We start from the raw sequence: 22,892 nt of genomic DNA, 5'->3' as shown, positions 1-22,892 counted from the left end.
GTTTCCGTCATAATCACACTGAATGATATTAATCTCGTTGACAACGACAGTGACATGTATATACGTCTATACCTATACATATTTATTTATACATACATATATACATACATAATATTTAATATTTATATATAGTTATATAGAGTAATGAAAGTAGTACACAATTCCCTTGGTGTTTTAACTCTTAGCAATTATCCAAGGTAAAAAAGTCACGCACCGGGGAATTATATTAATTCATTCATAATTAAAATAATTAACTGTTGAAAAATTCAGACAGATGAGCCCGTATTTTATATTGTTTGTTTTTCTTTACTGTATAACGTACTAACGTGTTAGTTTTCATAAAGAATTATTATTAAGTTTCATCATATTTTTTAATATTTATTTTTTCGCTGTTGTTTGGTTTTATTTTTAAAAAATATTTAAAAATGAGTGACAACACTTAGTAACACTAGAGCCATAAGTTTTCATCACTTTGGAATAAATATAAAGCAAAAAGTGAAGGAAAAACGTGCTCTTCTCACGATTTTACGTTGCGACGCGTCTATTTAGCTATATACTGTACTTTACACAGTCTTGTAATCTTACTTGTTCTTTTTCTTAATCTTCTTTCGGGTTTTTCTTTTTTCTAACCCCTGTGGCCACCTAACTCTCGAGGTTAAAAAACAAAATAAAAAAATAAATATCAAGACGAGAAAGAAAAAAAGGAAAGAACCAGATAGCTAGTAGAAGATGTCATGAAGCTGGTGAAAAGTGTCGAGTAACTTGGGCTAATTAAAATTTATTTTATAATAATAATAATTATAATAATAGTAGTAGTAGTTAAGTTTTGTTTATATTTTTCATTTTTTCTTTGCATATTAAATAATATCCTTTTAAAATACTAAATTGTATGATAGTCGTAATTTAAATTGTCGAGTGGGTATTTTATTAAAATTGTTTAGCTAGTTAATTAAAATAATGAAGGTATGATTAAGTGTGGCAATTAAAAAAACTTTTGTTTGATATTTAATTTTTATGTAGTAGTCGTAATTTAAAAAGACCAGGCTCGTATTTTCACCGCAGTATCCACAACATTTTCACTATAATCGTTAATGATATTATTTTGTTCAACAATAACAATAACATGGTAATTGACCATTTTGTCAAATGTCAAATGCGTCAAGTTCACTGCTAGCTCCAAACACACCACTTTTTACCATTTCTTCTTCATATTTTTTTATTATTGTTGAATAATTAATTCAAAATAAATATTTATTTATTATTTTAGCTGACATAATTACAGTACGATGCTAAAAAATTTATCTTCTAATAATTAATACATTTTTTATTTTCATTAAAAAAACTTTAAAACTTTGTCTTCAGCTTTAACTTCTTTAGCCGCGAAATAATTACACTAATTAAAAATTTAACTTAAATTATTTTTTTTTTTTTCCTGAAAAACCGACAATATAATTTATTATAAATATTTTCATGTAAAAGTTTTTTATTATTATCTTAAAAACATATGTACTAATAGTTTATATATATATAGAAACAGCAGTCGCATATGTATTGTAGAGTGGCATTGACGCAATGGTATGATAGAAAAGGTCGACGAAAAGTCAGTGTTGGTACATACACACTAATGCATTCCGACAAAAGCTACCTAGAAATGCATAAATGTATTATAAATGTGTAGTGTAGTGCTGGATATTTTTGATAGAGAACCTTTCTACAAACGGAAACCAAAAAAGATAATAAACGTAAGGTATTATCGTATTCGTTGTCGGCAAAATATATAATACTGACAAAGAATGACTACGAGAAGAAAAATAAAGGTAAGTATATAATATAAAATATAAATATATATGTATGTGTGTGTGTGTTTGTGAATGTATAATGGAGAAAGGTGTTAGAGTAGCACCGCGTACATAACATCCCGGAAAATTAGATAATGTCAGATCTCTGACAGGTTGGCTTGTTCACACTACACTTCTGTCCTTCATCCTCTATCCTCTATCCTCCATGTGTGCTGTTACTGTTACTAATACTGTTACTGTAGTAGTATATACTAATACACACTCTCTAGTTACATTACATAGGTATCTTTATGTAGCTGTAGATTTTGAGGTCGCATTGTTGACTCGAAACAACAGCCAACTTCTGTTTGTAATTTTAGTTACTATATGTTATACACGTTACAGAAACGCACGTGCGTTAACTCACTTTTCCTTTGTATATACATGGACCACTAGGATGTCATGATTATTGTAATCAAATGTGACACCAGAGTCTCATCCTAATGGTATTTGTAAATGCATCTCACCATGCCGAGCCAAATATTTTACGTATAGTCATTTATGCAGATAGAATGACAAGTTACATTTACAACTACAATGTATAATACTCTAATTTTTTTTTTCTGTCAGTATGTTTGTATATGTCAAAGGAGCAGAGATATTAGTGGTATTAGTGGTTTTACATCAGACGCGATGGAAAAGGGCCAATGAATAATAATATCGGTTTTGTTCTCTTGTTGTGTGTCATTGTATTTTGTGTAAGAGTATATAGACATATTGTCGTCAGGTCTACTCTTCTGCACTGACGCTCTTGACAACCCGCTTCAACGCTACCGAATTAATCGTATGTAACGTGGATGGATGACGTTGAGGAGAATTTAATGCGTTCATGTCAGTTAAAACTACCAGGTTGTCATTATTATCATGATAATTACTCTAGTAATGTGTAAGAAAAAGTTTATTTTCTTGATTATTGAGAAAAAAAAAATGTCTTAGTCTTTTAAAGTTAATGCTAATATAAAACATTTGTCAGCATTATAAATTATGTGATAGTTGGGTTTGTGTCAGTGGTCTTATTATCCCGTATCATCTCAGCGTAGATAGGAATGTGTATATTCTTTATTGTATACAAGTATGAAAGTTGTGGAAAAATAAATGAATTGAGAGTCTTTTGTCTGAATCTCCTTTACTGGAATTCAAGTGCTGTACTACAAGAGCAACCTTTTCAAATACCGTATACCGTACAAGCAACAAACTTAACATCTACACATGTATCACGTGTGTATACTTTATCTATCTGTCACTCATACTAGTATCTCTTGAGATATATCTCCACATCTCAGGTTCGTTTTGCTTCCACTGCTATATATAGTATACGTGATATTCAACAACATATTACAATATTTATCTTGCAAAAAATAATAATATATTGTTTCAGTAAATTTTTAAATTTTTATAAATAAAAATAAATATTTAGGAATTGAATGACATGAATGACTAAATTTACATGAATTCATGCATATTGAATGATATAACAATCGGCATACTTGGAAAGGTTTCCCCTCGAATGATTTTAGTCTCTCGCACGCTTCATGTCATTTTGGAATTCGTAATTTACTACAATTTCATCGATTGCGAGTTATATCATCATACCGTAGTAATGATGAATATATATATGTATGTACAGAGGATGAATCGACATGTAGATTACTAATTATTTCTCCTCAGTAGTCTCACAAATATGCTCTATTAAATATCGATAGACATTAGATAGTTATTATTATTGTTTGACAATAAGTGGTAATGAATTAATTGATTGTTGAAATATGACAATGTAACAAATTTGTGGAGTAATTGAGATGTATCTCGGGAGAATAAGCCAAGTCAGTGGGTGTGTGTATTACCTCAGTGCCATTGTGTATCTGTATCCATTGACAATCGGGCATAATCGTAAGCAACATTTCCCTTGAGGCAGTAAACTGAGTACCCCCAGTGAGTAACCTCGAACTGTTATGGACGCATTTGCGTTCAATTCTGGCACCCAACCTATTATACATATATATAGATATATAGATATATATATATCATATCCTGACAGGTTTAGCTATATATAGTGGTCTCATCCTCAACAAGCTTTAACCCTAGACATGCTTACAATACACTCTGTATAATATTTACATAAATATCTATAGCTATGCATACTATATAGTACAGCATGAATTTTGTTGTGTTTATGGCATAATGCACGTCATCTTAAAGTCACTTGTGTTATGTATTATATATATTACAATGGATTATGTCAAGTATTTAGTTTATTAATATTTTATGTATTTATATAATATAATCAGGATATTGGATAAATTTCCTGGTGAAATTTACTGTCTACGTATGTTTATTTATTGTCGTCTGATCAATTATTTTAGTTGTTATATATATATATATATATATATATATATATAGATTGAGAGAAGTAAAGCTATAACTGTATTAGCAACTCTCGGTCAGTTGCTATCCCTATAAATCCCGGAAGCTGCTCCAGCAGAGACCATCCAATTTCGCCAAATTTCGTACAAGTCCCGTGTGGATTTGCGATGACCTAACAAGGTCGTATTCACACACGTCTATCAATCTCTCTTTCCTCTTTTACTATTTATCGTTCTTCTTTCCTGTCTCATTTTTCTTTTATTTCGTTTATTCAATTTTTCTTCTTTTATATATATACATTTTTTCAATTCTGTATTTCCAAATAGACCAATAAATAAATAAATAAATAAAAGTCATTTTTATTGATCTATATTTTTAAATTACTCATTGATCTGATAAATAATTATAATAAATAATTGATTTGAAAGCAATAAAAAAATACCGTAATATCGGTGTTTGAAGATAAATATAAATGCTTTTAGCTCACAAGTTGGTATTGAAAAAAAAAAGTTTATTTAACTATTCAAATCGATTACACTCGTCGAAATACAAAAGTACTTTTATTATCCGTTTATCTATTGTTTGTTTTTATTTTTTTTTACATACTTGGATTTATTTAAATCCTCCGAGTACATGTAGCTATCATTCAATTTAATCTTTGATTTTTTTTTTTTACTAAAATAAAAATTACGCGTTTTAGTTTTATTCAATCAATTATTAAAATTTTATTAATTTTTTAAATTCCACCTAAATTTACCTGCAAAATATCATCGATTTGAAATAAACTTTTTATTTAAAATATATATAAATATACTAATAAAGTGTGTTCAATATAAACTGAAAAATATTCTAGCCAGTGTAGCATTGGAAATATTTTAAAGAATTCTTGGAATTGTAGAAATACCTTGAATTTTATAAATGCCACGGAGATAGAGAGTCTATTGATAGTGACGTATATATCTTAGATCTGTATATATTTTAGAATTTATAAACATTATTTTTACTACTGTCGGTTCCAGTATATTGATACTAAATTTGACATCATTGTTAACTAAAAAAAAAAAAAAGAAAACAAGGAAATATTTGAGTTTATTCTAAAAATAATAGAAATAATTTATATAAACATGAAATTATTATTCAATACAAAATTGTATTTAACAATATAGTTCTGTCACTGAAGGATTTAACAAGTTTGAGTAATCTTTGTAGCTATTTCTTATTACCTGGATGACCTAACGATATTTGATTCACTAATGCCCATGTCCATTTAGAACTAAAACTTGGTTCAGTTGATTATTTCGTTCACGTATACTAACAATAAGTGTAACTAGACTCTAAAACTTTAATATATATAGTATAAGATCGTATTTAAAACTTGTGACAAGTCCAAATTAACTCGAATTACTATTTGAATAATTAAGGATTTTTTAAAAATAGCTTTAAATTAAAATTTAATGATTCGTTTGAAAGTTTTTTGAATTGCATGATTTAATTTATAATGATTGATGATTTTCATGATTATTAACGTGATAAAGGAGATATCTTGTGGATTATGTTGAAAAAAAATAATATAAAAAACTATAAAGATTGAGAGCTAAACGATTGAGTTGATCTGTGGTCACTTTCTTTTCACTGGTTTCATCACATATTTCCATCGGGGGTTTGAGTATGTCTATATATATATATGAAAAAAGGGCAGTAGTAGTAGTAGTAGTAGTCAAGAGCGATAGTCGTTTCTCTGATCTTCAGATCATTGGTCTGGAATTACTAGTATATCGCGTTCGCCATTGGCCCGCTCGCACGAGTGACGTTTTTGCGCTTCATTTATGCCCTTTCGAGTCACTCAGCCTTGGCCCACACCTCCACAATCTTTCTTTTCTATGCCCTTTTCTGGCTTTCGCTCTGATTCTCACCGAATTCACTACATTTGGGTTTTAACAAAAAATTCCAATACAACCAGTTTCAAAAAAAAAAAAAAATTACTTTCATATATAACTACAAATATAATATATTTATGTGTGTGTAAATAAATGAAAAATCCCTTTGCTAGTTGTAAATAAAAAAAATGAATTGCATAGAATGTAAATTGTCCTTTGTAATATTTTTTATTTAATCTTGTTTTAAATTTTACACCAAAAATTTAATACGTTAAGCCAATAAAATTTAAAAAATTTAACAGATCCTTTTCAATATATCATATGCAGTGTAATTATATTTTTGATTTAATATTTGATGAACTAATTGAAAATAAAAATATATAATTAATAATTGTGATTAAATTAATTTAGAGTGGAATTATACTTAATTTTGAGTGAAAGCCAAATCCCCTTTCGGATGAACAACACGATGAAGTAAATGTACAACGCATTCATTGTTAAAGACCACAATCAGATTATACATATATGTATATATACATACATAAATTTAGGAATACATGTATGATGGATGTATGTGTGTATGAATGCAGAACTTACGACTAACGAGCGGATCGCATTCAAAGTCGACATCACCAACGACAGAAATTACGCAGACTTGTCACGCAACGACGAGTTCCCGGGATAATCGACGCCCTTGCTTCAATTATACGTCATTCGGTCTACTTGTTATATTTCCTTTTTTTTTGCTCGCAAAAAGAACAAAATTTCGTTTGTTTTATTTTTAATTCTTCCATTTTTTTCAATAAAGAAAAATTGAATTTCCTGTTTGAGTGTTTTGTTTTATACTGTGTATTTATCCGATCTAAAGTTTTATATATAGATGTAGGTGTGTGTTATGTCAAAATGTTGGTGTGTCGGTTCGCAAACCAAGCGAAATTAAATTATTCTCTACTGCAAAGTACGATCCTGCAATGCGAATTAAAATTCCATTACGCTATTTCACGAGTTTGAATTTGCATGGTATATAATGTCATCATTTATCGTACGTTACTAATTTTTTTTTCTTTTTGTTTCATGTTTTGTAATCGACAAATATGAATATCACTACATACATTCAATTAATTGTAAATATTATTTTTTTATAAACGCAATAGCTGTTGAAATTTTGCCGCAAATAATTTAAATAACAAATGTTATTTCAATAATTTAATCCTCGTATAAATTAATTTTCAAATTATTTATGAAAAATTACAAAACTTTTTTTTTAATTCATTTAAAAAATTTTCTTTCGACCTCGTTAGCTATCTCGTAAAACATAAAACATATTGTAATATTAATTATCTTAATTATTTAAGAAAAAAAAAGGAAAGAACAGTTTTCTGTTATGATAATAAAAGTTTTAGAAAAATTTAAAAAAGTTTTAAAGCTCTTACAAAGTTATTCGAGAGAGTCTCTTTCAAAAAGATAGGTAATTTAGTATAAAAATTCAAACACAAGAAATTTTTCAGTATTTTATTTAAAAATATTTAACATAGTCGACGACTGTCGTAGATTGGCAAAGACATGATGAAGAAACCCGAGCGATACTCCGGAACGGCGATTTTTCATAGTGAAAAAAGTTTTCGTTGTAAATTACCAACGGTTAAGATAACACCCGTTATAGTGCTCCTGGTAGAGGTAAAGGTTCCAGTATACTAAAATGCTCCTATATAGCATATAGTCGTAATATCAGTAGTAGTAGTAGTAGTAGTAGTAGTAAAACTACTACCACCTTTCCTATATAGCTTTTCCAACCCCTTAAGTCGGTAGCATCATGTACTCAATATATCATACTTGTTTCTTTCTCTTTCTCTTATATTTTATATATCCATATACATACTTCTCTCGTATCGTCAACCCTCTTTTCTGGGCTTGTGCTAACATAATAGTGCTCTTATTTTACACGATGAGAGACACTCCCACAGTGTTCAAGAACTTCCACTAACACTATTTTATTCGTGAATTCGTGATGAACAACTCCTACAAAGTCACTCTATCTTTATCGTTTTCTCACTCTTTTGTGTTTTCTCAACTGTTAAATTTTAAAACTTTCTTTTTTTATTTTTTTATCACCACAGATCGAATCACCAAAGAAGTACTAATATTCAATGAGAGGTGCTGACATTACTGATTATTATTATTCTTTAATAGTTTTTTAACAAAAAGTTACAACTTCCCTTCTTCATGGTTAAAAAAAAAATGAAAAAATGGTGACTTTTGCAATGCGGTACTTTTTAAACCAATTGTAGTAAAACTATCTGCGGTTGAATTTCAAAACCACTCTGGAATTATGGGATTTAATTCTCTCTGTACCCTAGAGAGACTGCGGTATCTTGGAGTAAACACCGCAACTATGTACAGAAAGTGTATATAGGTATAAATGTAGTTAGGTATAGCTAGTTGGTGCACTGCGTTAGCATCTCCTACATCCTCAGACATACACTTACACTTAACTATACATGAGCATTAGTAGTGTCCACTAAATAACATACACAAGTCTGATTAATTTTTTATCTTATTTTTTTGATTTTCTCAGATTTATAAATTTATTTTAAAAAAAAGTTAATAAATAATAATTATACGAAAATAGGGCATGTGTGTTAAAAATAAATGATAAGATGGTTGTTATAAATGATTTTGGGATATATATTTACGAGAGATCATATATCAGCGTCATTTACCTGACAAGTTAAATGAATGGATTGAGCTGCTTAGCCGCGATTGTTGCAATTTGTGGATGTGACATACACATTCTTGATTACTGATTACACTTACGTTAATATATTAAATCTACATAGAATAAAAAATGGTAATTTTATTTTTAGTATACAAATTGTATTTTAACTTTAGAAATTTTAGCTTACATTTAAAACATGAGAAACTTATTTTAAACATTAGAGAAGCTCGTCATTATTTAATCAAATAAACTGTCGCGGTATCCAGGAAGAACTAATTGTAGCAATGTGTAATTTGTGCACGGCACTCTAAAGTCATCTAATTGAGTCGTACTTTGTTAGAAACTGTAAAAGTAAATTAAACATATTTCTGTTAGAACATTTAAAAGTTTATAAAAATTTATTGTTTGAATAATTCTTAAAGATAGTCATGTCAAGTATAATGATAAAAAATAGTTTAAAAATCCTGTGACTATCTACTGTTGTAGATAGGTACAATAGTGGGTATACCTGTATATCTGTATACAGGGTGAACTGGATGCGTGGTAGAACAACCCCTGGGATTTGACTCGTAGTCGTAGGAACGGTTGTAAAATAATATACTATCTGAATATAGGGAACTATACAAATCCAGTGGATAAAAAATAAGCCATGTGGGTAGTAACCAGGGTGTTCTAGTGGTATCAGTACTGGAAGCAGCGGAACCAGAACTAGAATCAGAACCAGAACCAGAACCAGAAACAGAACCAGAATCAGTAACAGTAGAGTATATTTTGTATCTATGTAGCACAATATATCACTTGCAGTGGGCAAGCATTGTTACACATGAGCGCGGCATTTTATACGTGCCTCAGATCCCTTTTTCTCTCTCTATCCTATACTATACCCTATCTTCAAAGTTAGTTATTTTCTATGCATACTTTTCTTCTATCCTCATCTATATATACGCTTATATATTTCTTTCAACATTTTTAAAACACCCCGGTACATACATATATTTCAGTATATATCTGTGTAGATATCTATAAATCTATGTTATCGCACATTTATGTAAATTTAACAAAAAACTTATGTGCACTCAATGAGAACAACGTTAATGCATTTCTGTTAACGTCTATTAAATTTTATTTTTTTTTTTTGTGCATACCTTAGAATATTTAGTATACAAGCCATTAGAAAAATATTCAAGTATAATTTTATAAATGGGATGTTGGTGAAATTTATATGATATATAATATTGAAAGTATAAAATTACATATAAGGGAATATTGTTGTATTTTTTAGTTGAAATACTTGTGAATATATCACTACTTTCGATATCACAGTACATAGATACTGTGTACACCGACTCTCATACCTATAAATATATATCCGTATAGTAGATATGTGGTCACTGTTATCGTATTTCACTGTTTTGTATTTTTTTACTCTATTTTTTATTTTATCATCTTTTTTTTCAATATTCTCATGGTATGGTATATAAACGAGATAATAGCTATTTATTTATAATGTTATATTTATCCATAAAATATTAAACATGTTCCAAATAAATAAAAAGTTATGAATTGTTTGTGAAAATAAAATTTTTTTTGGCTAATAATGTATCCTTATTTTTATTATAAATCTTTTTATTCATTGACGGTTACGTTATATCGTAATAAATAATTTTTTTTATTTGAATGAATGTATTTTAAAAAGTATTCGGACGAAACTGGAAAACTATTGATAAATAAATAAAGTAGTTTGAGTCAATAATTTACACGGCGCCTCAACCAGAAAATAAATTTTACAGATTCAAAAGCTGCTTCAGTTCAATACTAACTTTATTTACCTAACCAATCTGATTATCTATTCAATTGAGTTTAAACTTTAACTGATATGTTTGTATTACACAATTTATAAACTTTAACCAATATTATCGATATAATTTTACTACTTAATTCATTATATCCTTAAATTTAGTTAACACAATTTAATTTTTAAATTAAATAAATTTAAGTGTTATAATTGAAATTAAATGGTTAAAATAATAAATGGAAGAGCTGGTAATAAAATGTCATTTATTTTAAATGACATCCGGAAGATGAAATCGACTGTCTAAAATTTTATCAATTATATTGACATGACGCCGGGGTAATAACGGTAGCTGTGTTGTAGCGATGCTCATCAATTAGTCATTATTGCATCATTGACCCTTCATGTAGCGACACCAATCAAGTGTGCTCACTGATTATCAGTTATTAGCCATTAGTTCAACATCTGTACTTCCAATTATGAAACGAGTTTTTTTTATATCAATAACTCATTCGGCTTTATTTATTTTTTTTTGTTTTTCACTTGATTAATCACAATCATGTTATTTTTGTTTCAATATTATTTTTTTGGAAAACACTAAAAAAAAACATTTTATTAAAGACAATCTCAGCTGTTATTTTATTTTTTCACTAATGTTTATATTGTAGATTGGAGGTAAACTTTTTTGGAATGCGAGCAATAAAAACATGGAAAAGAATGATATTGAAGAAAGAAAAGGAGAAAATTAAAAATTTCAACATTTTACGGTTAATTTAAAATAAAAAAAAATAATAGATTTCACTATTTAAGGAATTTCTGGATAAAAATAAATACCACAACGAAAAGTGTACTGTGGATTGATGATAAGTATTTCCGGTGATGAATACAAAATAACTTTGAGGGAAAAAGCCAGAATACCTTACATACATTTTATATACAAATGTCTCGGGGCGATAAATTACAAATATTTATTTATATCTTACTAGTGTTTATTTATAACATCTATATTATTTTTAAATTCAAAAGAATAATAGTTATTATTTGAATAAATAAAATCAATAAGCAATTAGCTTGTACTTGGGTAATGATAATTCACATTGAATTAATAAACTTTCAATAAATTTAAATTAATAATTATTAAACGAGATAGAAAATTAAATGTAAATTTTTAATAATTAAAAATAATTGATATTAATTTGATGTTATGTGATAATGATGATAATAATTGACTATCAAGTTGGTAATAACTAATAAGGATGTATAATTAGTAATTTAAATAAAAATAAAACAAAGTAAAATCAATAGATTCTATGAATAGTTTTGGATAGATGAAAATTAAATTGGTCCAAGTAGTAAACTAAAGTTAGTGATGAGGAGCGGAACTTGAACAGAATCCACATGAAACTAGATTGTCGATTTGCATACTTTATAGTTGGCTATATCCTACGGGAATACGGAAAATCCACACGTCGGATGACTTGTGTGACATGGTCCTTTCCCTAATTGTATTATCCAATCCCGCGCGTTTACTCATTCACTGCAGTTATCTTCCTCTCTCTCTCTCTCTCTCTCTCTTACATTTGTTCGTATGTGAAGGTATATTTCCATATAATGTTTTGCCCTCTGAACTAAATTATACGTTTGTATTCACTATTTACTATAAAATTGACAAGACTGTTTTCTCAATCCCATTTCCCACTTATTAAACAAACTCATTATTTTGTTAAATTAATTGATTTTTATTTTACTTTTCACCACGAAAAATTGATATTTCAAGACCCAGCAAAGTGTTAATCAAAAACAAAAGTTTTTAACAAAATTAGTTTTTTATAAAAATGTAATAAATTAATGATATATCTGTAAAATGATACACGTTATGGTAATATATTTAAAATAGTGAACTAACTAAGGTGTAAAATTAACTTGAAGAAAGTTTTATTGGTTAAAATATAGCAAGGAAAGTGTCACACTACAGCTGAGTCACTTAAAAAGTCTCGAAAGAGGTCGTACAGTGGCACAACCTTCGTAGTAAAGATTATCAAGTTTGATTAACAGATTCAGTGTGTGTCTCTTGACGTTCAATTTAGTACAATAAGTATCTGTATTTATATATAAGATTTATTACTCTGATTGCATTTTTCTAAATTGCGTAAATTATTTTGAAACCAATATATATATTTTTTTTTCATTAAAAGCATAAAAATTGTAACGATAAAATCAAGAAAATTCTTTTTGATAAATTCCATTCATTGAATTACCTCATTAAATTATAATAGTTGACCGTAGATGTTAGCCAGTGAAAGCATAACCGTATCATCCTGAATGTGGATAAAATAGTTGAACCAAGTAATATGGTAGAAACGAGCAAAAGCGACCAGAACCAGCCAAAAGCGACTAAAAGAGATAGAAAAAGAGAGAAAAAAAAACGAGACTAGATGAAAACGTCAAAAAAAAATATGAGGGAGGGTAAAAAGTAGTAGAGTAAAGAGAAGAAATTGTTAGATCGAAAACCATTTAACCGTAGCAGCTAGTATCGCTGCTAGTATGTCCATATATATATTGAAAGAGAAAGAGAGTGAAAAGAAAAATGGTTATAAACATCGGCTAGGTCTATAAGTGAAGAACCAAGCATATATACACATACCCGAGCATAGTGTGTACTGCAATTCGGTACTAAGTGAGTTCTATCTACTGTAGGTGAGACTGTAACTCTCAAAAAGCTTTCAAAGCCACCCACCATTGAGACTCGTAATAACCCCACAAGTATAACCTACTACTTATATATATATGTGTTTATATTATATCTATATAGTGGATGTCACATTGCCATAAAGAGTCTCTCCACCTCCACAGTATCCCTTTATTATTTGTGCAGTCTTTTAACTATACTTGAAACTCATTTCTATTATACACCTTCCACACTGTTACATACATATATATATATATACATCTATAAATTTAACAGAGTCTTTGTTATTTTACATGATATTACTCATAGCTAAAACTTTATTTTTTAAATTCTCTATTATGGTCACTGTGAATTCTATTCTGGACTGCTACTATATGTCCAGCAATACGTGCGAGCTTAACGTTGTCATTTACTGGACATTTAAGATTTATATATTCTGGTATATTAAATGTCTATATCGATATTACTATAGAAAAATTTTTGAAATTAAAATACTTTAAGGTAAAATAAAAAATAAAAGTCAATTATCATTAATTTTGAATTAAAAATAAATTTTTATTTTATTGATATCACACTTGATGATGAGTGAAAAATAAATAAATAAAATTATATTGATAAGGATCTAGATATATGTGAATCGAGTATACACGGCGGTTTATTATTGGAATTCCATCACGAGTTGAGTTTTTTCAAAAGAAGCTCAACGTCATGGAATTCCAATTTCAATACCACTCAACAAAATTATGTCGTTTCGCACTTGGATAATTCTATATATATATAATATTATCAATACACCCTCTAATTATACTTTGGTATTTTAATAAGCATGTACTTTTGATGAAACATTTAAATAAAAAAATTCCAATTACAAATAAAAAATAATTACATCATATTTTTCTTTATTAAAATATAATTCATAAATAACTATATAGATAATCATAATTCATTTCATTAATAAAATGTTTTTAAAAAAAAAAGTTTTCAATATCCTCGAATTTTAATATTTTAGTGAAAAGAATTTTTTTTTCGTTTTCGTCCGTAAGAAAAAAAAAATTCAGCTTACTCTTAAACATATATCTATATCTCACGAATTTATACATTGTATATATATATAGATTTAGGAAGGTATATTGAAGTACCTTTAGATTCTTAGAAAGAATCAACAAAGAGAGTAACGTAACTGAAGAAGATTTCATTTTACAGCATTAGAAGTTTCATCCTCGAAAAACTTAAAAGAGGATCTCAACTTTTATTTTATTTATCTTCCACAGTACAGAATATATTAAACTTTATTTAGATATTAATGAATTTTTTTTTACCAAATAATTATAATATTTTAGTTAATTAGTTAAAAGTGAGATTATGAAGCATGACGTATGACGTATGACATATATAGTATATATAACATACACTACGATTAACGTATCGAAATACAATCAGAGTGTGACACGACCTCAGTGGAATCGGCTGTATACAGTCGGCAACAACTACAGTCTACTCACTCTACTCTATATTCCTCGACTGGCAGTGGTATGTCGGTATGTGGCATATAGTAGGCGGCTTTGACGATACTCTTGGGTAAAAGCTTGGATTATATAGCTTCTCTTACACATCCTGTTTATTCCCGCATGAATATCAAGACGTATCATTCGTTTATACGTCTTGTCAAACGGCTCAAAATTACATCTACTTGGATTTCATTATGCTTTCACAAATATTCATTGTGTTAATTTCTTTTTTTTTTCATTTTCAAAATATCTCAGATTTTTTGACTTTTGTTCTATTTATTTCTTTGTTATATTGACACCAAAGTCATTATTTATTTTTAAAAAATTTTTGATACGCTTAGATTTAAAATCGATAAAGGAAAAAAAGTATTGTTTTTTTTTTTTAACTAAAAATATCGAGTAATGGTAAAAATAAACTATAAACTTGTATTTAAACTCGAAAGCTATAAGTATTTTTATAATAGAGCCGTCATAAAGTTAATTTGATTGTCTATATAAAAAACAATGACTGCATTTATCTAAAAATATTGATAAATTTTTTTTTTTTTATTTTAGTTAACCGGAAAATAATAGAGAAAAAAAATAATGTGAGAAATATCAATAAATGTAACAAAGGAATAAATAAATAAATAAATTGCATTGTACAAAAAACGTTTTGAACTTATTGTAATAACCACACGTGAGTACAAATTGCGTAAGTATGAATTTTTTAATCATCTAATTAACAACTGTATTATATTTCTTTTTTTTCGTTTTTACATATTATGTAGACACTGGTGTACAAGCTAGATTAATTACAGTTGAGTTAGGCTAGTGTTTAACTTGGCAAAAACTACTACAACTTAGTAAAGCTTTAGCTTAACATTATATTGTCGTGTAGTGTATCGTAACAGGGGGAATAATAATAACAGTATGATGGTAGTGGTCAACAGTAGTAGGTATATAATGTATATTATAGGTGAGTGTAGACTGTAGAGTGTACAGTAGTATAGAGCGGGTAGAGCCGGACGTCTTTGCTTACACGTTGCCGTTGCCATCTTAACTGCCACGGCGAGATTTATTGTAGCACCTTCTGTCACAAGCCAACACCAACACCACCAACACTAAAAACACTAATACCAACACCAACAACACCAACGCCAACGCCAACGCCATCAGTAACCAAATCTCGTTGTATTGCTTTTATGCAGATGTGCTAAGTGACTTTGTTTGGCTGAGTGTGTGTACTGGTAATTAGCTAGATCCCAATATTCCAAGAAACTCATTCAGTGATGATAATAATAATAATAGTAAACCATAGTAAACGGTTTACCCACTTTAATATCCTTCCACACATTCATATTCACATAAATATAACTTTCTCTGCCAACAACGAAACGAGGCATAATATATACTTACAATTAAGACTATTGTGTACAATTAAGTGTTATGTATATGTAATGCATGTATGCATAGTAGTACAGTGTAAGTGTATATACTTCAGATACTATGAGATAATTAATCGCTCAAGATTTGTCATTAATGATCCCTAAATCTCTAAGGAACCGTTAGTACGATTAGCCAGAATTTCTGTTTCACATAATTAATTGAATTAATACATGAATTAATCATACGGTCTATTAAATCATCGTATCTAATGATTTGTGTGTATGGAAAAATTTTTTTTCACAAGATCGTTTTATAGAATTTAATAATAATGTAATGGGGAATATTGTAAATTTAAATTAAAAAGGATAAAATGAATAAGAAAAAAAAAAAAAGAAATGAAAGAATGATAATGATAATGGAAAAAAATTTAATAGGCTGATAAAATAAAAATAATATTTATTTAACACCATAACCATGGTATTTTATTATTTTTCATTTGTTTAATCGGTCGTCAAAAAAAGATTAAAAGTTTGCCCGGTATTACGTTTACGTCGGGACGTCAGCACATGCAAATATAGATAGGTTGCTGGGAAAAGTTTTATAGGTTGTTTCAGCCGACCCAATTACTTGAGCCATTTCACTTGTCTTCAGCTGGCATTTGGCTTTTAAAATTACCTAGTTCTTCTCTTGAGTATTCTTGACGTGTGCCCATATGTTGCCGCGTCACCAAACCTTACTACTACCACTGTCATCACCATCGCAATAGTTATCATCATCACCATAGCAACTCTACTCTACTCTAATATTCATTTTTGGTGTATACATATACAGCTCAGAAAATTGAAATCCGTTTGTTACACTAGCTGTTGTCTGTTGTCTGCTGTCTGCTGTCGGCTGTCTGCTGTTGCCTCGTGCACTATATACTCTATACACACACCATACACATATTACAGTCACTGTTTCCAATTTTCCAGAATGCTCGGTTCGTTTACCAAATTCTCTTTTTATTGTTACATTTCGTGCCAGGAATTTTTATTTAACGTGTCGGTTTTCTATATTTTTTCAAATCACACCCAATAACCTAATCACATTTACAGAGTTTTTTTTAATAAGCACTCAATTTTATAATTATTTTTTTTTTTTTAATTATTTTTTCTCTTTTACTCATGATATATAATATAGCAAAAATAAAGGACAAGAGCATTAAAAATATATTATTATAATATTTTTTGTACGAGGGAAATGATAAAAGAAATGAAATCTCATAGCCAAGAGAGTATATTAGAAGGTCAGTGGGTCGTTAAAATGGGGAAAAAAAAACGAGTAAGTTTATATAAATGAAGAGATGAAAAAGCGCATCGTCAAAGTAAAAGTAAAAGAATTAAATGTTTGAATTCAGCAGTCGTGAATGTAAAACTACAAAGAGAAGATATTGATATTTTATAAAAGTCTAGCATATGCCACATAGATAGATAGAAAGATAGATAGATAAATATATATTTAGTTAGGTGTAGGTGGTTTGTACTTGTACAGTGGAGCGTGACTTATTGTCCAGTAGTGTCTGTCACAAGAAATGGGGTGTGTGTCCTGCTGGTACTCTCAGTACGCTCAGTACGCTCAGTACCTACTGTCGCGACAGAGTCAGCTGTTTGTCGGTCCGGCTGTGTCACATTTTATTCTTCAAAGCCAAATCGTAAAGCTTGGCTTTGGAATAGAGCCAAAGGTCGCCTTTAAATTGGTATTCGTCCATCGATCAATGAAACCTGCATATTCTCATTCTATACAATAATAACAACAGCCTTCCTTCCATTTCATCAAAAAATTTTATTCCGCTTTTTTAAATATTTTATCTTTTTATTTATCCTTATTTCTTTCTTTGATTCACGATAGTATTATGATACTATTCACATAAAATCAATTTTTATACTTAAAAGGATTTTAAACTTGATATAAACGTCAAATATTTATTCATCTTTTTCAAAATCAAATTTTATATATATATATATATATACACTTATCCAAAAAATTAAAGGAACAAGAAAATTTTATAAATTTTTTAGTGATTTTTGGAAGGCTGTATTTTCGTGAAAAATGATCGCATCGAAAAAATAAAAAAAGCAAATTGAAGCTTGAAATCTCTAGTTTAAAGATCTTCCAGCAAAATATTTTTTTGAGCCACGGTTTTTGCGGAATCATAAGAAAAAAGTCGAGACAAAATTTTTCTAAATTTTTTAGTTTTGTTTTTTAGGTCTACGGGGCCGGGAAAAATTTTTTCAAAAAAACGAATTCATGGCTCGTTTAGGAAATTTATTCAGCTACAATTTGCTTTTTTTTGTTTCTCTGTACGACAATTTGCTGCTGAGATATCAGCCTTTAAATGAAAAAGGAGCCTTTTGTCTTTGATTATTGATATCTCAGCAAGTAATGGTCACACAGTAATTTAAAGGGCAGTTTAATAAACTTGAATAAATTCCCTACAAGCTCCATTTTCGATTTTTTCAAAAAAAATTTTTTTTTCATCCTTTATATCCATTTGAAAAACCCACAAAAAATGACCATTTTCTGGTTTTTTAGTCAACTCATCGCTACACTGCAAATATTGATAAAAAAAATAATGTTGCCAGGTAATTTTACAGCTTAATGTACCCCCAAAAACCCTGGAAATTTTCAGATTGATCCATTGAACCGTTTGTCCGGTCCGATTGCTCAAAGTTTTGCAAAACAATTAAAGGAACAAGTTTTGTTCCTTAAATTGTGTAATCATTACCAAGATGAAAAAATTAATTTTTTTCAGATTTTCTTTCATTTTCGCGTTAGTTATTCAGTAAATGTAAGGTAAAGAGGAAAAAAAAAAATTTTCCAAAAAACGAGACCAAACAAGAATTTTTTTGCATTTTTTTTTTTTTACGTTTCATTCGGGGGGGTTATTTTTTTTTTCGTTTTTCGGAAAAAAATTTTTTTTTTTCCTCTTGACCTTACATTTACTGAATAACTAACGCAAAAATGAAAGAAAATCCGAAAAAAATTAATTTTTTCATCTTGGTAATGATTACACAATTTAAGGAACAAAACTTGTTCCTTTAATTGTTTTGCAAAACTTTGAGCAATCGGACCGGACAAACGGTTCAATGGATCAATCTGAAAATTTCCAGGGTTTTTGGGGGTACATTAAGCTGTAAAATTACCTGGCAACATTATTTTTTTTATCAATATTTGCAGTGTAGCGATGAGTTGACTAAAAAACCAGAAAATGGTCATTTTTTGTGGGTTTTTCAAATGGATATAAAGGATGAAAAAAAAATTTTTTTTGAAAAAATCGAAAATGGAGCTTGTAGGGAATTTATTCAAGTTTATTAAACTGCCCTTTAAATTACTGTGTGACCATTACTTGCTGAGATATCAATAATCAAAGACAAAAGGCTCCTTTTTCATTTAAAGGCTGATATCTCAGCAGCAAATTGTCGTACAGAGAAACAAAAAAAAGCAAATTGTAGCTGAATAAATTTCCTAAACGAGCCATGAATTCGTTTTTTTGAAAAAATTTTTCCCGGCCCCGTAGACCTAAAAAACAAAACTAAAAAATTTAGAAAAATTTTGTCTCGACTTTTTTCTTATGATTCCGCAAAAACCGTGGCTCAAAAAAATATTTTGCTGGAAGATCTTTAAACTAGAGATTTCAAGCTTCAATTTGCTTTTTTTATTTTTTCGATGCGATCATTTTTCACGAAAATACAGCCTTCCAAAAATCACTAAAAAATTTATAAAATTTTCTTGTTCCTTTAATTTTTTGGATAAGTGTATTACACATTAACTCAATCGATAGCCGCGAAAGAATTTTAAGTTAAAAAATTAAATCAATTACTTTGTATAAAAAACGAAAAATAAAGTTAGTCAAGGTTATGACTTATTAATTTGATGAGAAAATTCGAAAGCTTCGGCAAGGTACACTTAGATCCATTACTGCATTAAAATTTACAACCACATATAGAGTAGTAATGAGTAAGTCGATAACGTATTCGACTGTTGATTTACCCGTCGAAGAACCAGTTAGACTGACGAAACCCATTAGTAATAACAAAGTTATACTAAACTAAAGTTTTCTTTTGGTTAAAGTTTATCTCACTCAATACTGAATTTTACAGTTTGGCATAGCAGGTGCAACCCCACTTCCATGTCCGGTGATTATCTCAACGATCGTCGTCGAACTTATTATTTGGAATCCAATAGTACCAGGGAAAAAAAATCTGTCTATCAGTTGACCCTGCGGGCCAGCCCTAAAATTTCCCGCTGTTTTCGAGCTCCTTGAGCTTTGTCGTGAATACATTTTCACCAATGTTCACCAATGTTCACCCATGTTCATCCATGTTCACTAATGTTCACTTTTACCGATTACGCTCAATTTCTCACAGCTTCAAGATATTGACAATTCGCGTCGAATGACACCTTAAAGTTCAAAATCGGTTCATCCGTTCAAAAGATACAGGTATGTAAATACGTACGTACATACATACGTACATACATACATACACTCGGACATCATCGTGAAATTAGTCAGGATAGCTTCCTAGGACCTCAAAACGTCGACATCTGATGAAAATTCGATTTTCGTAAATCGGACCGAAACCAATAACTTCCCGAATTTTTTAAAATTTACAATTTTCTTAGCAGGAAGTTAAAAAATCTCGGTAAATATAAAAGATAAAAATTTTAGACAAATATATCATGTATATTGATGAATAATAAATATTTATTATTATTTTATTTACTTTCATTCACTTCGTTTATACAATAACTGTTATTTATTTAAATTATTAAACAAACTTGGATTTAATACGCTTGAAAAAATAAAATTAAACCGAATGTTGATCAGTAGACTCGAGTGATAAATATTAAAAACAGATAAATATTTACTGTGCTTTAAGAAATTTTTTTAAAAAGTACGATATATTTATAGGGTATATACGTATAAACGATCGGTAAAAAAAAAAAAATTGTTAGATACAAAACGTAAATGCCTCGAGGCTCTGGCACGTAGTCAGCATTGACGTATGAAGCTCTTTTCTATCGTTTGTGATGCCATAAATGTCAGACATTTCCTTCGATGTAGCTCATAAAGAAATATAAGAAAAAAAAAATACCATAATAGTATAGAAAAAATACAATAAAAAATAAAAACAACAACAAATGTACAGCGAACCACTACTTGACCATTTTGCGTTGTGATGCGACCTCGTTCAAAAAAGCATTTGTTAAAATGAAAATAAGAATAAAAAATACATGTATATATTATATATACAACAATTGGAAATCTCTTACATCACCGTACACTCTATATTATTTTCAATTTCCTGGCACTTAAATTTTGTCAATTTTTTATCTTATGTATATTTAACATAATTATTAATTTAAAAATTTTTTTTTTCAAGCAATATGATAAATTTTAATAAAATTTTATTTAATAGTTGCTTAATTACAACACGAAGTATTTTAATTATAAAATAATCTATATTAATACCATAATCCATACTATATTATATTACATACACTACTACCCTCTTTGCCTTTCAGTAAACTACAGGAATTTAATTACACTTTTGTTATAATAATTAAATATGCAAAATCTATATAATACGTAATATGTATTAATAAATAAAATATCAGAACATTTACTCAAAATACTCAAAACATACAGGAATAATTTTATCCGCATTTGAACCTCAAAAGTCTCATTCGACGTTTTCTCTCCCCTCTCTTTTTTTATCTAAAATTTTCAAAATTCGAAGTATAACTTTTCATTCGTTGAGGATTTTGAGTACTAAAGTAGAGTTACTTTTTGGGCGGCAAATAAAACATCAAAGGAATTGAGGCTTTTGAGAATTAAACTAGAATTTGTTTTTTGACTCGGGGGAATATAATATAATAATATAAATAACCGGAATTTAAACCACATCGGACATGACACAATCCTTAAGGTCACTCTATTGTAGTTTATTTGAGATCCATATTGACCCAAAGTTAGTTTATATTTACTGTTAAATATATTGGACAAGTAAAGGAACATTAAGAGCAAGTAGCAATACAGGATGTCCATGGAGTAAACGAGAAAATGACTAGTGGAACGTGCTTCCTACTTTGTAGGAAGAACAGTCTTCTCTTCAGTGACATAAGTAGTAGTGAGTAACTTTAGTAGTAGTTGTAGTAGTGGAATAGTATGATAGGGGTTTATCACGATAAATCTGATTCACTAGTTGCCGTTAGCACTGGCAGCCAACTTTAAAGGACGTGAAAACTTGTTAAATAGCCGTAACAGCCTTTTAAACGTAAAAGTTTTGATAGCCAGAGTTTCAATGTTATCCTGTTTGGAAATTTCACAGTACTGCGGTTAGTCGACTCTTCTATTCTACTACAACTGATTTTGCTATTTTGCCGTCGGGGGTAGGGGTAGTATGGTTATCTGGACAGAATCCGGCTTTCCGGTGACACGAAAGGTGTTGGTTGAGCTGACCGAGCACCAGAGTTGACGATAAATATAATTCAACCGAACAAGATGAAGGACGAAATACGAAAGAATAAAACAAGACAAGAAAAAAAAACAAGAGATGAATGGATTCAGAAAAAAAAGTGATAGCTGTCACTACGATACTTGCACTGCATGGGATTTATTTCCTTTAATAGTAGACGACCTATCCTTAAATGAGATACGCCTATAAAAAATATCCTCTTAATATTGTTTTTTTATA

At 29.1% G+C, this 22,892-nt stretch overlaps 1 protein-coding gene across 3 annotated transcripts in view; it reads right to left on the bottom strand.

Annotated features, from left to right (window-relative positions):
- Positions 1–22,892, bottom strand: part of LOC130670717 (uncharacterized) — a 68,337-nt gene that overhangs the window by 32,037 nt on the left and 13,408 nt on the right. The window contains exon 1 of one of the 3 annotated variants that reach the window (XM_057474162.1): positions 8,800–8,906. The exons of the other annotated variants lie outside the window; for them this stretch is intronic. The gene's annotated coding sequence lies outside the window, so the exon portion shown is untranslated. Of the gene's footprint in view, positions 1–8,799; positions 8,907–22,892 lie in introns of those variants that run through there. 3 annotated transcript variants of the gene reach the window in all.

This window comes from Microplitis mediator, chromosome 1 (assembly GCF_029852145.1).
Source record: "Microplitis mediator isolate UGA2020A chromosome 1, iyMicMedi2.1, whole genome shotgun sequence".
Lineage (NCBI taxonomy): Eukaryota > Metazoa > Arthropoda > Insecta > Hymenoptera > Braconidae > Microplitis > Microplitis mediator.
This window is presented reverse-complemented; position numbering and strand designations above follow the sequence as displayed.